Here is a 7,901-nt window from a genome sequence, read left to right on the forward strand (position 1 = left end):
TGAGTGTGAGAGTGTTGTAGGCTGTATAACATGTACACAGACCTGCTTCTAAATTTTACTTTTATTTTGATACTCATCTCTTAAATTTATAACTCTTAATGATATTTAACAAGGGTCCCTGTATTTTTATTTGCACTAGATATCACAAATTATGCAGCTGTTCCTGAGTAGGAATTCTGTGGGCAGATGCATTGATAGTAAATATGCTATAAACTTTAAATAAATATTTAGATATTAAAATCACCCACTAAATATGTACATATAAGTATGTGCATAATGTTAATATATATTTTATATGAATTTATGTTCATATACTAAATATCAATTCACATGCTAAATAAATAAGTAATGTGAACTGGGAAGTAAACATTTCCCTAAAAAATAATTCTTAGCTTTTAATGAATAATAGTAATTATATACTGTCTTCTCTCTTTTTACTTCTTTAAGTAAAAAATAAAGCATATAAAAATAAAATTGTTTTTCAAAAGTATATAAATGTACAAAATGGGAAATGGGAACATTTTCCATCTTAATCTTACTGTAAGTGAACTGTACTTAAAGTTTAGTGTATTTACTTCCTGAAATATTTATTTTTCTGGCTTTTAGTTTCTCATTTGCTTACTTGTCTATCAGGATTCTGTTTTGAAACTTCTTTTGAATTTAATTTCATTATGTTTTTTCCTAGCATGTAATCTAATTCATTTAGGTTTTTATTTTATTGTCATAAAACTCTCTTATTTAAATAAAGTTTTTTGTGTCCGGGTTGTACCCTCTTCTCAATATTAATATTCTAAACGAGCACTGTTTACTCATTCGGGCTCACAGACAGATTCTCTCTCTTAATGGTCTTTTAAAAGAGCCATCTCTGGTTTACCAATCTCTAATTCTACAAGTTTTGCATTTTCGTATCTTAACTTTTGCTCTTCATCATTCTTGGTTTATTTATCCTGTTCTCTTTTGATTTATTTTTGCTTAGTTAAAAATTAACTGAAATAGGTACATCTTAAGTACCTTTTTTTTTTTCTGTCCAGATCTTTAAAGGATTTCTTTCTTTATTCTTAGAATTCAGGAAAATTCCCTAGGACGTGTACAGCTTGAAGGTCTCCTTTAGTGCGAAAATAAGTTTTTCATCAGTTCAGGGCGTTCATTTTCTTTCATTCCTTTAATAATTGCCTTTCCTCCATCTATTCCCCTCCCTCTTACGGTGCCTTATTATTCAGATAATGATTTCCCTTAATCTGTCAGCCATGTCTGATCTTTTCTCTCATCATTCTCTTCTTTCTCTTTTTGATATATTCGGAGAACTTGAGTTAGTTTTCAGCAATGTCCATTCTGATATGGACTGTTACTCGTATTAGTTTATCTGTTGATTTTTCAGTCACATTGTTATTTTCGAGAACTGTCTTCCTCATCCCCCACCCACCCCATTTTTGATTTGCCAGCTATCATTTTAAACAATATCTGCTTACATATTTTAGCTTATTAATGTCTATCTTTTTCATATTTTCTATTTTCTTAGCCTAGATTTCTCTGTTGTCTTTGTAGCTGCCATTTCTTTTTTATATATTTCTTTTGAATATTGTGTCACTGTTGCTATTGGTGAATATTTATGAAGTTGTGGAAAGACCGATCTCAGAGATAATTTAGACATTATCTGCTGTAGTGCAGACGCTGTATCTTTTCTCGTGGCGGGAGCCACCTCCAAGAGTGGACGTGATAACAGAGGCCACGGGAAGCCACATGCCTCTGTCTCTCTTACACCTTCAGTAGGAAATGAAGACTAGAACACATGATGTATCTAACCACACTTGGTGGAGGAGCCTGGAGCAGTGCCTGGAGTTTTCAAAGTACTTGATGACTTCATTATGGACGGGTCTATTCTTTAGCTTTTGATGGTGAGGTTTAGGGAGCTGCATCCTGTTGAAGCCGCAGTTAGTGGGACTTAGGGGAAGAATTAATTATGAGGAACAACGTAGGAGGTTTCCTTTATTTTTCTAGTGGCAGCTCTGAGTTAGCTGGAGTATTTGCCTCTCCCTGCCATTTCTTTTAACTATTTTCTTGATGCCATTTTATCCTTGTTCGTTACCCTGAATTTACATTAAAATATAATCTGTTTTAGATATATTTTAATTGCTGGAGAATTATTCAGAAATCACCGACATACTGTACTTCCTTTATAGTTCTAAACTCCACAAAATGCCTTTCTGCATATGGTAAAAGTTGAAGTGTATGGAAAAAGGGAATAAATGTTGGTATTTTGTGTGAGTATAAGGAAAATAGACCGGAGACAGGCTGGAATGTGAAAGACCCTATAGGATCCTAAACTCAGTCCTCTATAGTAAGGCGCTTCATTGCATGATTTAACTAGGGAACTGGTGTGGTGAGATTAATGAATTAGAAAGCTTGTTTTATGAGAAGAGGTGTCAGGCTTTGCTACTTACACACTGAAGCTATTGAAAGACCTGGCCTTATTTTTGCTAAGTCCTGTTAAAGATCACATCTCATTTCCCAGTTGTATCAATTAGTTTCTTAGACATTAAAATAACCACAACACAGCCTTTAATGATCCCATTTCAAACGAAATCTGGAGGCAGGCAGTCAGAGGACCCACCTGTCCCTTCCCCGTGGAACTGCCTTCGACATCATGCCCGTGCTCCCTCCTCTGGGTCTGCAAGGCGGCTGCTGCAAATCTGAGCGTCAAGTCCTCACACAGCAGTGGCTCAAGCAGGAAGAGCATCTTTTCCTCGTGGAACTATTTCTTTATCACAAAGGAGAACAAATTCTGGGTGTCTCCTAGCAGACTTTTTACATTTCTTGGGCTTGAATTGGGGTATGTTCTTACCCCTAGAACAGTCACTGTTTACACAATCATGATTTACACCCGCAGATACAGTCCCAGCTGAGTAGAACCAGGATTCTGGTAGCAGGTCAGAGGGGACTAGATGTTAGGTAAATGTCAATACTCTCTGCCATGCCAGTTTAGCTCCAGAAGAGAAATCGAGGTCCTTGACCCAACAGGAGACCTACCTAATCATTTTCACAGCTTTCGATTTTGATTCCCAAACCCTGGCTGTCTTGCTTTACTCCTGGAATCTCCCTGGGCTTTCATCTGCTCCTTGATTAGATTGTAACACCTGCATCCTCGGCTCGCTAGGACTCACCTGTACATGTATAGGCCCAGTATTCAACTGCTTTCTCCTCTGCTCCCGCCCCTTGTCTTTTTCCTCTGTCCCCAGCCTTTCTCCATTAGATCTTTCAGAGCCTCCTTCTTTGTCTAATGGCTTTACTGAGCCATAAAGAGTGGTGTATACCTTTTAGTGCAAGCCGTTTAATATCCTTTGCAGTGTATGCATTAGACTTGCCATCACCCTCTAACATTATTATTATTATTATTATTATTATTATTATTATTATTATTAGCTGAGATTAATCATTCCATTCATGATTCCAGTCAGTTTCTTCTTTGAGTTGGATCTGGGGTAGAACAAAAGCCTACAACTAAATAACAAAGCCTGATATTTTATAGCATCACGTAGCGGTTTTCAAAGCGTGGTCCGGGAACCAGAAACATCAGCATCACCAAAGGTTAGGTGAGAAATGGGAACTATTGAGCCCCACTCCAGACCACCTGACTCAGAAGCTCTGAGGTTGGTACGCAGCGACTTGTGTCTTAACAAGTCCTCTAGGTGATTCCGATGCAGCTTCAGATCTGAGAACCACAGCAATAGAAATATTAGAAATCTAGAGTTAAGCAATGTGACCTTGGTTAAGGGTGTACACCATTCTGACCTTCTGCTGGAGTTAAGAAAAGCATAGTTACTGATGATAACATACTTACCCGATGAAGATTCATTGGACAACTATTTTTAAGCACTTAGCTGAATTGCTGTCACTTGTTAGGAATTAATTTTATCCTCATTTCTTCCTCTTCCCCATCTTTCTGAATGTTATTTATAATAATATATATATTGTTTGAATCACAATTTTTATGTTAATCTTAGCCTGGAAGGCAGATTTATTCCAATTACTTATCTGAAATGGTTTTGCACGTTAGGCTCCTCCTTGATGGATGCGTGTTAAGTGCTGAAGCTTTTCTTTCCTGACCCAGTGCTGTGACTTTGCTCTCTATCACCTGCATTGTGACTCCCTGGCACCCAACATTTTTGCCTTTAATGCATGCTTGGCTGTGCTCTGAGGTGGTAGCTACAAATGATTCTTCAAGTCACTTGCTGTCTCCCTGTTCTCTCTCTTTCATCTCCTGGTTGGGATTCATACAGCTGGTGTTTCATTTCCTTAAAAGTCGTTTTTCTTCAGGGTGAAAACGACGCCTGAATATGCCAAGTTTCATGGCCGTGGAATTATAACTGAGAAATATCACCGTCTGTTCGTATCCTGCCTGGGAAAAGTACTCAAATGCTGATGCTGATGGTGGCTGCAAATGGTCTCAGTTAGAAGGACTGTGTGGCTTCATTATTTGGTGCGTGATGTCACAACAGAAAGCGGGTATCATTCCTGGTGCCATGCACATGCTTCTGAGCGATTCCAGCTCTGGCTCTTGTGAGCCGCTCATTGGCTCCCTTTAGTATGGGGTAATGGGTAATTCTGTTTCCAAATGCTTCTGGAAGGAAACACTGGCTGTATTTTTTTCCTGAAAAACGTGTTTTCTAGGAATTGTGGCATAATAACTAGCATTTCCTGAACTCCTACTATATGTAGACAATGTGCTAGGTGCTTTTAAAACATTTTCTTGATTTTTTTTACAACAGTCCTTCAAAATAGATATTAAACACTGTTTTTTACAGGTGAGAAAACTAAGGTTCACAAAGTATAACTGATTTCTTTAAAAACCTCACAGCAAGTAAGTAGGAGCACTTTATTACTAACCAGATCTCTCTGATTCCGGGGTCTCTGCTGTTTTCAAAGTGACAAGCTGAATAGGAAGGCAAATTGTGACGAATGTTCAGTGAACCCTTACATACTGGAGAATTTGATTGCAGTGGAATTTGGTGTAAGCTAACCTGATTTGTGTGTATGTATGGGTGTGCATGTGTGCATGGGTGTGCGTGTGTATGTTTTAGATACTGGACTTGCTACCAGCTAAGAGCTACTAATTATGATAGACTTTCTGTTGCTGACATTAAAGTTGCAATCCTGATGGCTATCATAGAATCATTGTATATTTAGTTAAAGTAGAGAGCAGAGCATGCATTTATTCATTATTCACTACTCAATCATTTATTAGTCATCCATGAATATTAGGCATCTGCTAGGCATTGCATTATGCACTGGGAATAAGCAGGTGATTAAAAGAACAGTACCTGCCTTTGTGGCTCTTTGACCTTCTCCAGGTCTTAAAGAAGTTGTGTGTTTTACATTCAAGATTATCATGGATTTGTTGTTTCAGAGGTTTAGGAAGCATCATGGTTCTATTTTAGTTCTGCCATATTAACTGGATATGTCTCTAAATTACTTTAGAAAAACTTTAAAAACTTTAAAACCTTTCTGAGTTCGTTTATCCATTTATCAAATGGAAAATATGACTGCTCATGCTGGCAACTTCTCAAAGTGAAGATCAGATAATATATGTAACAGCAACTTGCCATCTCCAAAGTATGATAAAATATTTAATGTTAATATATTATTGATAACTTTTTACTATTACTATAATTATCACTGATTTTCAAAAAAGGTTATGTACATAAGTTAACAAGCCCACCGGTGCTCATTAACTATAGAGCCAATGAAATTGACTATGTCACCTTCTTCACGTAGATTTTATTTTCGCTTCTATTTCAAAGGTTGATAAGTGTAAATAATTCTCATTGACAACCCTGAAGATGTTCCAATGAAAGTTGATTGAGAAGCGTTACATAGAGTTGGACAGACAGCATATGCTGGAGAATGATGGAGACTTGCTTTCAAAACCTGCCTCCATTTTTTACTGGAAGACTTCTGGCTAGAATCAAATTTCCTTTAACGATGGGGTAGTGGCATCTAACTTACAGAATCGTTATAACGATTAAATATGATAAAATATGTGGAAATGATCAATACATTATAAAACATGATAAATAGCTTATTTATTATTAGAAATTTGCAAAACGTAGTCCTAAGAAGTGGCGATGGTGGATTTAGTTTTTGTTTTTAACTGATAATCTTCCCTGTTTAAAGAGAATTCAAGTAAATCCAAAAAATACAATTTAATTAGTAGGGTTTTTTTCATTTATAGAGAAATTTCTAGTTTTTATGAAACCAAGAAAAACTCAGGAAGCAACCGATGACACGTCAATGAATGCTTTTCTAGCAGCAAGAAAATAGATGCTGCTTGCTCTCCATCCCCACTCTCTGTGGGGCACCCATTCATGGTACGCTCTCCCTCGGTTATCTCTCTATTCCTAAAGCATTTCACAGATACTGGCACATGGGAGGCACCCACTAAATATCTGTTGCATAAGTACGTGATTGCTTCTAAATATACAAAGGAGTTCTTTATTATACAAAAGTAATTATACGGGGGTTTTATAAAATATTTTATTCCTGACTACATATAAATTATGACTCATAAATTTGATTTCAGACACAACTTATAAGGATTCTAAGGTAAAATTATATGAAAATGCTTAATATGATCTCAAAAAATACTTTCTGTACTTCTGTACATAGATCAGTGAAAATGATTTAGGGCAAGATTTTTTAGTATTTTTGCCTCGGATAAAATTTTTAAAATAACCTTTTTTAGTATATCTCAGTTCTATTTTTAAGTGAAGTCCAGTTTTAAGCAGACATCTACTATAAAGCTAGTTGTTGTTTTGTTTTGTTTTTTCATTTCTGAGTAAGGTCTTTGGTCAGTTAGTTTGAAAAATCACATCTCTGCTGGAGAGAACTAGAATTGTTTTTTTTGCTTGTTTAAGAGTTTTTATTTTTCAATTATAGTTGGCATACAATGCTACATTAGTCTCAGGTGTACAGCACAGTGGCCAGACATCCATACAACCCATGAAGTGATCATCATGTTTAGTTGTTTTCTTATAGCAATAGAGACTGGATAGAGAATGAAGCACTAAAAATGTGTAAAAATGAGAGTTCACTTTCTGCGAACAATATGAGGACAGAAATTAACTGAGTCCCCCACCCCGTGTAGGCATTGCAAACGTGGATAGCATGATTCTGTGATACTCTGCCTTATCAGTATCAGTATTTCAAAGTTTTTCTTTCCTTCTTAGAGCAGAAAATTTATCACTGCGGTAAACACTCCAGCATAGGGACAAAGAATGGGCGTGAATCCACGATCATGACACACTACCTTTTTCCCCCCATCTTTTCCTAGAGTAGGTTTGCTATTAGATTTCATAGAAGGGAATGTGCAGGAGAACATTCCGGAATGTGATATACATGGTTTTAAAGAATTGGCAGCAGTGGGAGATGCAAACAGAGAAAGAATCAGGTGACAAGTGTGAGGGAGTGACCTAAAGGCTACAGACGTGAGAGTTTTTGTGATGGACCTGTTCTGCGCCTTGACCATGGTGATGCTCACGCAAACATACGCACGTGATAAACTTTCACGGTGGATTGTATCAATATCCATTCCTGGGTGCATTATTGTACTATAGTCATGCAAGATATTACTATTGTGGGGAACCGTGGGTGAGGGGTATATGGACTCCCTCCCTGTTATTTCTTATAACTGCATGTGGATTTATAATTATTTTCAAAAAATTTTTTAAAAATGCATGAGATGTTTCATGGAAAATATAAGTATGGATCACTCATTTAAAAAAAAAAACAAATAAAAAGCAACCTTTGTAGGAGAAAGAAAAAGAGAGAAGGTGAATATCGCCATCCGTTGACCCATTTATCCATCCATCCATTCACCTGCCCATTATTGCTTGAGGGCTATGATA

Source organism: Pteropus medius, unplaced genomic scaffold, assembly GCF_902729225.1.
Source record: "Pteropus medius unplaced genomic scaffold, Ma_sr-lr_union100, whole genome shotgun sequence".
In the NCBI taxonomy this organism is placed as follows: domain Eukaryota; kingdom Metazoa; phylum Chordata; class Mammalia; order Chiroptera; family Pteropodidae; genus Pteropus; species Pteropus medius.